Here is an 8,076-nt window from a genome sequence, read left to right as displayed (position 1 = left end):
CCAAGAGGAAGACGTCCCAACGTGGCTCTGGCAGTAAAATTAGGTGACCGCCCGGTGGTGCGGGCGACGCTGAGCTTGGGAGGATGTAGTGACGAGGGGAGGAGGATAATAACCATGCTGGCGGACTCCGGAGCGGACGTGACGTGCATAGCACACGCCCAGTGGCCTGAGAGCTGGCCCTTGATGGATGCTGGTTACATAACCGGAGTTGGAGGAATGGCTAGTACGTACAGGAGTATGATGCCGGTGGAGATCCGCGTGCAGGACGACGACGGCGACGAGCTGATAGCTCGGGTCCGGCCGTACGTCACGCACATCCCTGACTCACTGTTAGGCCGAGATGCCATGGCGCAAATGAGGCTCAAGCTCACAAATTTAGTATGAGGGCCACTGCTGGAGGCGGCGTGAAGATCACTTGGAAAACGGAAGAACCTGTGTGGATAGAGCAGTGGCCCCTTACGGAAGAAAAATTGAAAGCCGCCAGAGAAATAGTAGACCATGAGCTACAAGCAGGACACTTACAAGAGAGCTATAGCCCCTGGAACACTCCCATATTCGTGATTAAGAAGAAGGCGTCTGGGAAGTTTCGACTTCTTCATGATCTCAGAGCCGCTAATAGCCAAATGATGGGCATGGGATCATTCCAGCCCGGACTTGCACTGATCTCCACGATTCCGAGAGGATGGCCAGCAGTGGCATTGGACATTAAGGACTGTTTTTTCTCGATTCCTCTGCACCCGGACGATTGCCGTAGATTTGCGTTCACCGTACCACATACCAATCTGGATGCCCCTGCAAAGCGGTACCAATGGACAGTCTTACCGCAGGGCATGAAGAACTCGCCCGCCTTATGCCAAACTTATGTTGCCAGAGCCCTGCAGCCGGTGCGTGACCACTGGCCGGACATGAAAATTATTCACTACATGGATGATATACTCCTGGCGGCAGAAGAGGACAAGCATTTAGAACAAGCCCTCCAAGAGGTCAAACAGAATTTGGAGGAGGCAGGACTGCAACTGTCAGAAGCGAAGCTCCAACGAGGAAGCGACATCAAGTACTTGGGGTGCTGCATCAGCCCCACGGAGGTGCGGCCCCTGAGAATAGAATTGAACCCGAAGGTGACTACCCTACACGATGTACAAAAATTAGTAGGTGCGTTGCAGTGGCTGAGGCCTATCATTGGCATAATGCCGCAGGAGATGAGCCCCCTCCACGATCTGTTAAAGGGGAAGGCACCCTGGGAGCCCAGACACCTTACGCCAGAGGCCCAGAAGAGTCTTCGCAACATAGAGCAACGAATGGCCACAGCTGGATTGGGAAGGTGGGATCCGCAGGCCCCTATCACCGCTATGCTGAAGGTAACCAAGGCAGGCCTTATAGGGGCCCTTGCGCAGAACGAAGCAGCTAAAGTGAGGATACTACTGTGGCTATTCTCCAACCAAGTCGGTACAGCGTTCTTACCCATCACTGCGGCAACCGCTAAGGTAATCACCAAAGCACGGAAGGCTTGCTGTCGGCATTTCGGTAAGGACCCGGACGTCATCGCGACATCTATACCTAAGGCAACCTGGAATGCTTATTTTGCCCAAGACGAGGAGATTGTCTTGGCACTACATACCTTCGGAGGAGTGCTTCAGCACGGAAAAACCCCTGCGCTGTTAGAGAGCCTTCAGCATTGCTTTCCAGAGATTAAGCCGAGGGTACTTCCACAGCCCCAGCCGGGTCCGACGTTCTTCACGGATGCCTCGTCGCGAACCTCTACAGCAGCAGTAGTTTGGTATAAGGATGAGCAGTGGCACAAGGCTACGTGGCAGCAGGAAGCCAGCGTTCAGTGGCTGGAAGCGAAAGCGGTCTGCATGGCCCTGGCGCTAGGACCAAATAGCCATGCAAACATCACCACGGATTCCGTCTTCGTTCACAATCTGGTAAACAGGATGGCCCAGCCTGGATTCGTAGGAAGCGATATCTGCATGATGTTAGAAGAGGCGCTGCAGAGCCGGACTGCGCCCTGCACTATAATGCATGTCAACAGCCATCAATCGCTACCTGGGTTCTTCTACGAAGGAAACAGCCTTGCCGACGGGGCCGCCAAGGGAATATGGACGATGACCGAGGCGAAGGAGGTGCACGACTTCCTTCATTTGGGGCCTCGCGCGCTGGCAAAGCACTCAGGCATTCCTCTGGCCAGAGCACGCGAAATTGTCGCGGCATGCCCATATTGTCAGAAAACACCGCTGTGGGAGGCGGGGGTGAACCCCCGGGGTCTAAAAGGGAATGAGATATGGCAGACGGACTTTACCTACTTCCCGGAGTTCAAGCCACAGCCTTGGCTGGCGGTAACAATAGACACCTGTAGCAATGTGATCATCGCAACACAGCATCAGAAGCAGACGGCCCGAGCGGCACAGAGCCACTGGAACCTAGCCATTGCGTGGCTAGGGGTGCCAGCGAAGATAAAGACGGACAACGGGCCCTGTTTTATCTCTCAGAGCACAGCCGAATGGGCACAGCTATGGGGAATTGTTCTACTCAGAGGCCTGCCCTATAACTCCACAGGCCAGGCAATCGTAGAACGGGCCAATCAAACACTGAAAAGTAAAATAAAATCCCTAGCTGAGGCGGAAGGCTGTGGGGGAGGCATCCCTCCTGAGAAACAGGCGATGCTACTGCATCGCGCGCTCTATGTGCTGAACCATCACAGCAGAGGGGATTGCCACATGGAGCCAGTGAGGAGACATTGGGGGCACCTACCGCCCTCGACGGGTCCAGGTGTGAAGGTCTGCTTCCCAGGGGAAGGGGAGTGGGAGACAGGATGGGAACTGATATCACAGGGAAGAGGGTATGCCGCGATAAAACGGGAGGAGCAGATAAGGTGGGTTCCAATGAAATGCATAAAACCTGACTTAAATGCACGTACGAAAGGGTCTGGGGTGTAACTAATCATTCTTGGTGAGATTCCATCCTGAACAGGGCAACGCCAGACGGGATGCTGCTGCATGGCTGCATTGATGTTTATCGCCGGCTTCATGATTCCGGGGACCGCAGAGTCATACTGGAGGAGATGAGCACAGGCGCACGGAGCAGCTCACTACTGCATCCCGTTCAACCCCGAGGCGGGGCCGACAGAGACTTTCCTGACAGGGAACAAGTCAACACAGGGGCGTGGATCTTGTCATGGTTTGATTAGAAATGGCTTATAACACTAGGCTTGATAGCACTCACAGTAGTAATAGTGATATGCTGCGGCTTGCTAATTCTGAATTATTGCTTACGGCATGTACGGCTTAACTGCTTGATAGACATGAGTGTAGAGTATATCAATTAATAGTACAGGAAAAAGAGGTTCTAGAAAGGGGGGGAGATGTGGTGGATCTTGGGAAACTGCATAGACAAGATATTTGCATGAGAAGTGGTAGACTAGGCGTAGCGGAAGATCACGTGGTGTGACGCGCAGCCTAGGGGTGGAAACGAAGTGCACCTGTATGTAAGCTTGCACGCAGCCCAGAATAAACGCCATTTTAGCATCTCTCACATTGAGGCCTGTGCTTTGTGACCCTGCAGTAGAGGAGGCTGCAGCGCTCCCCTGGTGGCACCGTGGGTCCGGGCGAGAGCACGGCAACAGTTCCTACAGATGTAACCAGTTTCAGGTTCTGCCACACCTGCACTTAAGTATCCATAAATTCACATACAGCTTTTGGTTTGGCAATGAAGTTGCACGTGAATTGTGTTCAAAATCTGAAATTTATAGAGAGAACATTCTCTGTGCAGCGGGCTCACCTGAGAGCTACAATTTTACAGATGAGCACCACGTCAGGGAAATCTGATTTTTCCAGAATTATCATACCTACTGGTTTCCTTAATCTATATTCACTGCTTAGATGCTAACAAGCTGGAGGCTAATGCACACCTTTTAAGCTTTTTGCAGTTTTCAGTTATGCTACATTAAAAAAGAGGACAAAGAAACTCAACACTGACTTTAAATCAAGAGGAGTCCTGTTTTCCTTTCTATGTTGTCAGACTTCTGCTTTGGACTAATACGTGCTCAGAGGCAAGGACATCTATGGTGAACACCTATAAGGATGCCTATTGGTCTGTTAATGTCTTCATGATGTACAGCTCATTTTACAACTCTGAATACATGGGGAAAAAAAAACATAAAATTTAACTCTGCAGCAATACCTTAGCACAGACTTTGCTAGTGCACTTCTTGCTGAAAATACAGGCTGCAGTTAAAAACTCACCTCTGAACTTTCCAAACCCAAATTGCATATAAATTTCATTATTTATACTGTTTTAGAGAGATCACAGAAGTGAAGGGAGCCTAACAGCAGTAAGCGATAAAGCATGACGTTGATACCAGTGTCTCAGCACCACTCATTTATTTTTATGCAAACGGAAGTATGCAAGAGCTGAGTCATTACTCATTGCATTTTAAACAGTGCATATGGAATTGGTGTCAGAACTTATCACAGAAAAATGAATACTGAATCCTCTGCAACTACCAAAATGAATTGTCTGTTGAAAAATGAAACTATATTTATGATAGACTGCAAATCCTGAGAAAAAACAAGTTACAGTTCAAAGAGCTACTCTTATTAATATCATTTATAAACAGCAATAAATATGGGAAAAGGAAAATGATTTAGTAGACATTTTGTTTATGTCAAGCTTTTACTTGCACCCAAAGGCAAGGGACTAAGGATGGAAATTTTATATAATGCAAAGTAACAACTATATTTTCATGCAATTTAATTTCTGTTTTCACAGGCCTCAGTCAAATCTCCTTTCTTCAAAAAAAGACAAAAAGCACAATGAAAGGACAAGTAAGAGGCATGTTGTATCTTCTGGGGCACTCCTCTCTGGGAGGGGTTGGGGCAAGCTGCAAGATGTGAGAAGATGTCAGACCATCCCTGGAAAGTGTTTTCCCTTGTCATATGAATCTTCTGCCCTCCTCCACGACAAAGGCTTGCAGCCCAGATGGCAGCTCTCTCAGGCCATAATCTCAAAGGTAGGCTTTGCCTACTGTGATACCAACAAGATTTTGAGGCCTTCTGAATTGCCCTGTGAACCAGGAGCCCCTCCTGATGATCGTGCATCCAAGGTGTGAGAGGACTTGCTTCCTACCTTGCAAACTTAGGAACCTAAAGATTGTGTTTCTAGCTATCTCTGAACAGAAGGTGCTCGTGTTTGCACTAGCTATGTTCATGGTTTTTCTGCTTATTTCTACTTTCTGTGACTGCTACGATCAGCCTGCCAAGTTTAAGGCGGGCATCATCCCCAGAGATGCTTGCAGAACCCTCTGTGTTAGTCTTCACCTCTGTGTCTCCGAAGTGGATCTGACTGAATATCCCAGCATTTGGCTCTTAGTGCGCTCATTTGTTGCCTCATCATAACGGACGTGTTCACCATTCACTGTGGTTCATCATTCACGCACAGGGACACTCCTGCTCTTCAAGTCAAATCCAGACTCACGCTGCATAGGTCATGATCTGCTTGCTGTGGGCACCTGTCTAGCTGGACTTCGCTTTCATTACCTGGCAGAAGGAACAGCCAGAGCGGACTGTAGCAGACTTCACTGATCGAATCACCTTTTCATTTCTCTTTCGGTCAAATCTAAACTCCTGATTTCTCTTTGCTTCCTTGTCTAAGAGATTATTTGAATCTCTACGATCAGTGCTTTCCTTCCATGAGCCGCAGCACAAACAGGCAGCAACATCTGCATGTGGAGTGCAGTCAGAGTTTCTTTTCTTTTCCAGTTCAAGTGGGTCAGGTAGCAGCCCACACTATAAATCAACTAATGCCAGAAGTCCATGTTCTTTGACGGTAGGATTCCTTGCAAAGATCTTTTTATTCATGCTGCGGTCACATTTTCAGTTAGCTAAATCGGAAAGCTGCAGCTGAATCTAGGCTGGCAACCACAATGCTCTGACTTGTCCCATCTTTTCTGCTGTTGCCTGGGTTTGCTGCATGCTGCCAAGCCTGAGCCAGGACTCAGGTCACTGGTCTTACTGGTTAGGACTTAGATACCTCATCTTGGGTAGTTGTTTCCTTCCACTTTCCCTGAGGTGGTTTTTTTTTTTTTTTTTTTTTTTTTAATCTAGGTGCCACACAGTCACCACATATCAAAATTAATACATTCAAATAGACCACTGTTATTTTGATTGAGAATTGATGAGAAGATTGTTCTTTCTACTGCTATTCAGAGATCATACTAACTCAGCTGTGAAGCTCTCCTTTTGGAAATCACTTTCGAACCAGAAAAATACTGGACGAGAATGAATATAACTGCAGAATACACAGCCTTTGGTGAGCAAAGCCATTCAAGAGATGGACATAAAGACTGAGTTAGGAACTTCCATTCGGATCTTCTACTCTGAATAAACACAAGACAAGAAAAGGCCAATGTGTAGGCAGGCGGTGTTCTTTCACTCAACAGATTATCAGAAATAATTATTTTTCCCCTTTTGGACAAAAAGGGAACAAGCGACTTCCCCCTTAGTAACTGGATCTAACGTTAAACCACTTCTCAATTCCTGGATCATTCCTAGGAATAAAACACGGAGAAAAACATTCTGTTCTTCTCAGCAAGACAATAAAACATACTCCATCTATGACTGGAATGTTTTATGAGAACTTCAAGCAATTATCTGAAGCCAAAATACACATATATGGAACAAATTCAGGATTTAAAACAAATCTATGAATACTAATGTTCCAAACCAATTATTCTGGTCATAGAAATCACCGTAACACTGCCCTCGAATGACATCACGTGCTAAACACATTAGGAATAATCCAGTTCGAATGCTTCTGATCCAAGGTGGGCTTACATCTACTGTTACATATACAGACCTTTTGCTGTTCTCCAGGTTTACACCACATGATATCACTACAGGTTAGAGTTTGGTGCCCTGGCAGGGACCCCCCACCACTCCTTCCTCCCTAAAGCAGAACTTTCAGATTTCTTGATCGTTTTTGTCTTTTCTCCCCTACCTCTCCAGCATTCTCCCAACACAAGCACGAGGTGAAAGAAGGTTACAAAAGCAAGAACAGAAGGAGATGAGCAGTCAGAGTAAAGCGAGGACTTTCTGAGGCAAAATCTACAGGGCTGTTTCACAACTTCTTGCTCTCTCACTTCCCAGGTGACTGGGAAGGGAGCTAAACCACCACCTTGCCTTTACCACTGCGATAATGAGAGAAGACTGGCAGAGAACAGCAGGACTGTCCCTTCAGGAGGATGTTTTGGTGGCGTAAGGAGTGCTGAGTATCCGCCACTGGAGAAGCCAGGGAAGAAAAGGCGAGCTGAGCTCTCGGGGAAAACAGCAGACCAACATCATTCTACACCCAAAGCCCATTTCATGAGTCCTATCCCAGGCCATGGCAGAATCCAACCCAGAGCTTCGTGAATTTAAGTTTGCCAACATGCAGTCAGAACGTAAAGAGAAACCAGAGGGAGCCCACAGATGAGTATCAAAGCTCATCCCCTTACTACCGGTGGGCTTGGCACTCCACCGCAGTGGAAAGCAGCCGCTGGAGAGCCTGTACTTGTCAGCAACTCTTCACTGGAACGGAGAAGTATAACAGAAAGGTTGCAAGTTCCTTAGATACTCCTAACCGGCTCAGGATGGGGTAGACAACAGGCTGCAACAAAGCACTCAGAGGCTTGAAGTAATAGGTTGGATTATACAAGGGAGCTGTTCAGAAATCAATAATTTTAATACACTGGATTCCCCACGTAATCCTGCACAAAGAGAATTTACCCCTATATTGTCTAGGCTGGAAGATTTATTGTGCAAAGAAATGCAATCTTTAGCAAAATAAAGCTTTGGTTTGACCGTGAGTTTGACTTAAGAGGTACTTAGTAGGTTTTTATTAAAGAAATTATTTCTGTGCCATAGGAGCAACTTAGCCTGATTGAAAATTTAGTGACACCTGAAAGGGCTAAATTGTTCTGCAGTACTGAATATTGGAAACTACATAGCAATGCATTCTTTCAAATTTAAATGGACAAAACATGATCATAAGTGTCAGGGAAATTAAAAAAAAAAAAGCAGAAGAAGATGAAGAAGGAGGAGA

This window comes from Apteryx mantelli, unplaced genomic scaffold, assembly GCF_036417845.1.
Source record: "Apteryx mantelli isolate bAptMan1 unplaced genomic scaffold, bAptMan1.hap1 HAP1_SCAFFOLD_61, whole genome shotgun sequence".
NCBI lineage: Eukaryota > Metazoa > Chordata > Aves > Apterygiformes > Apterygidae > Apteryx > Apteryx mantelli.
Note: the sequence above shows the minus strand (reverse complement) of the source record.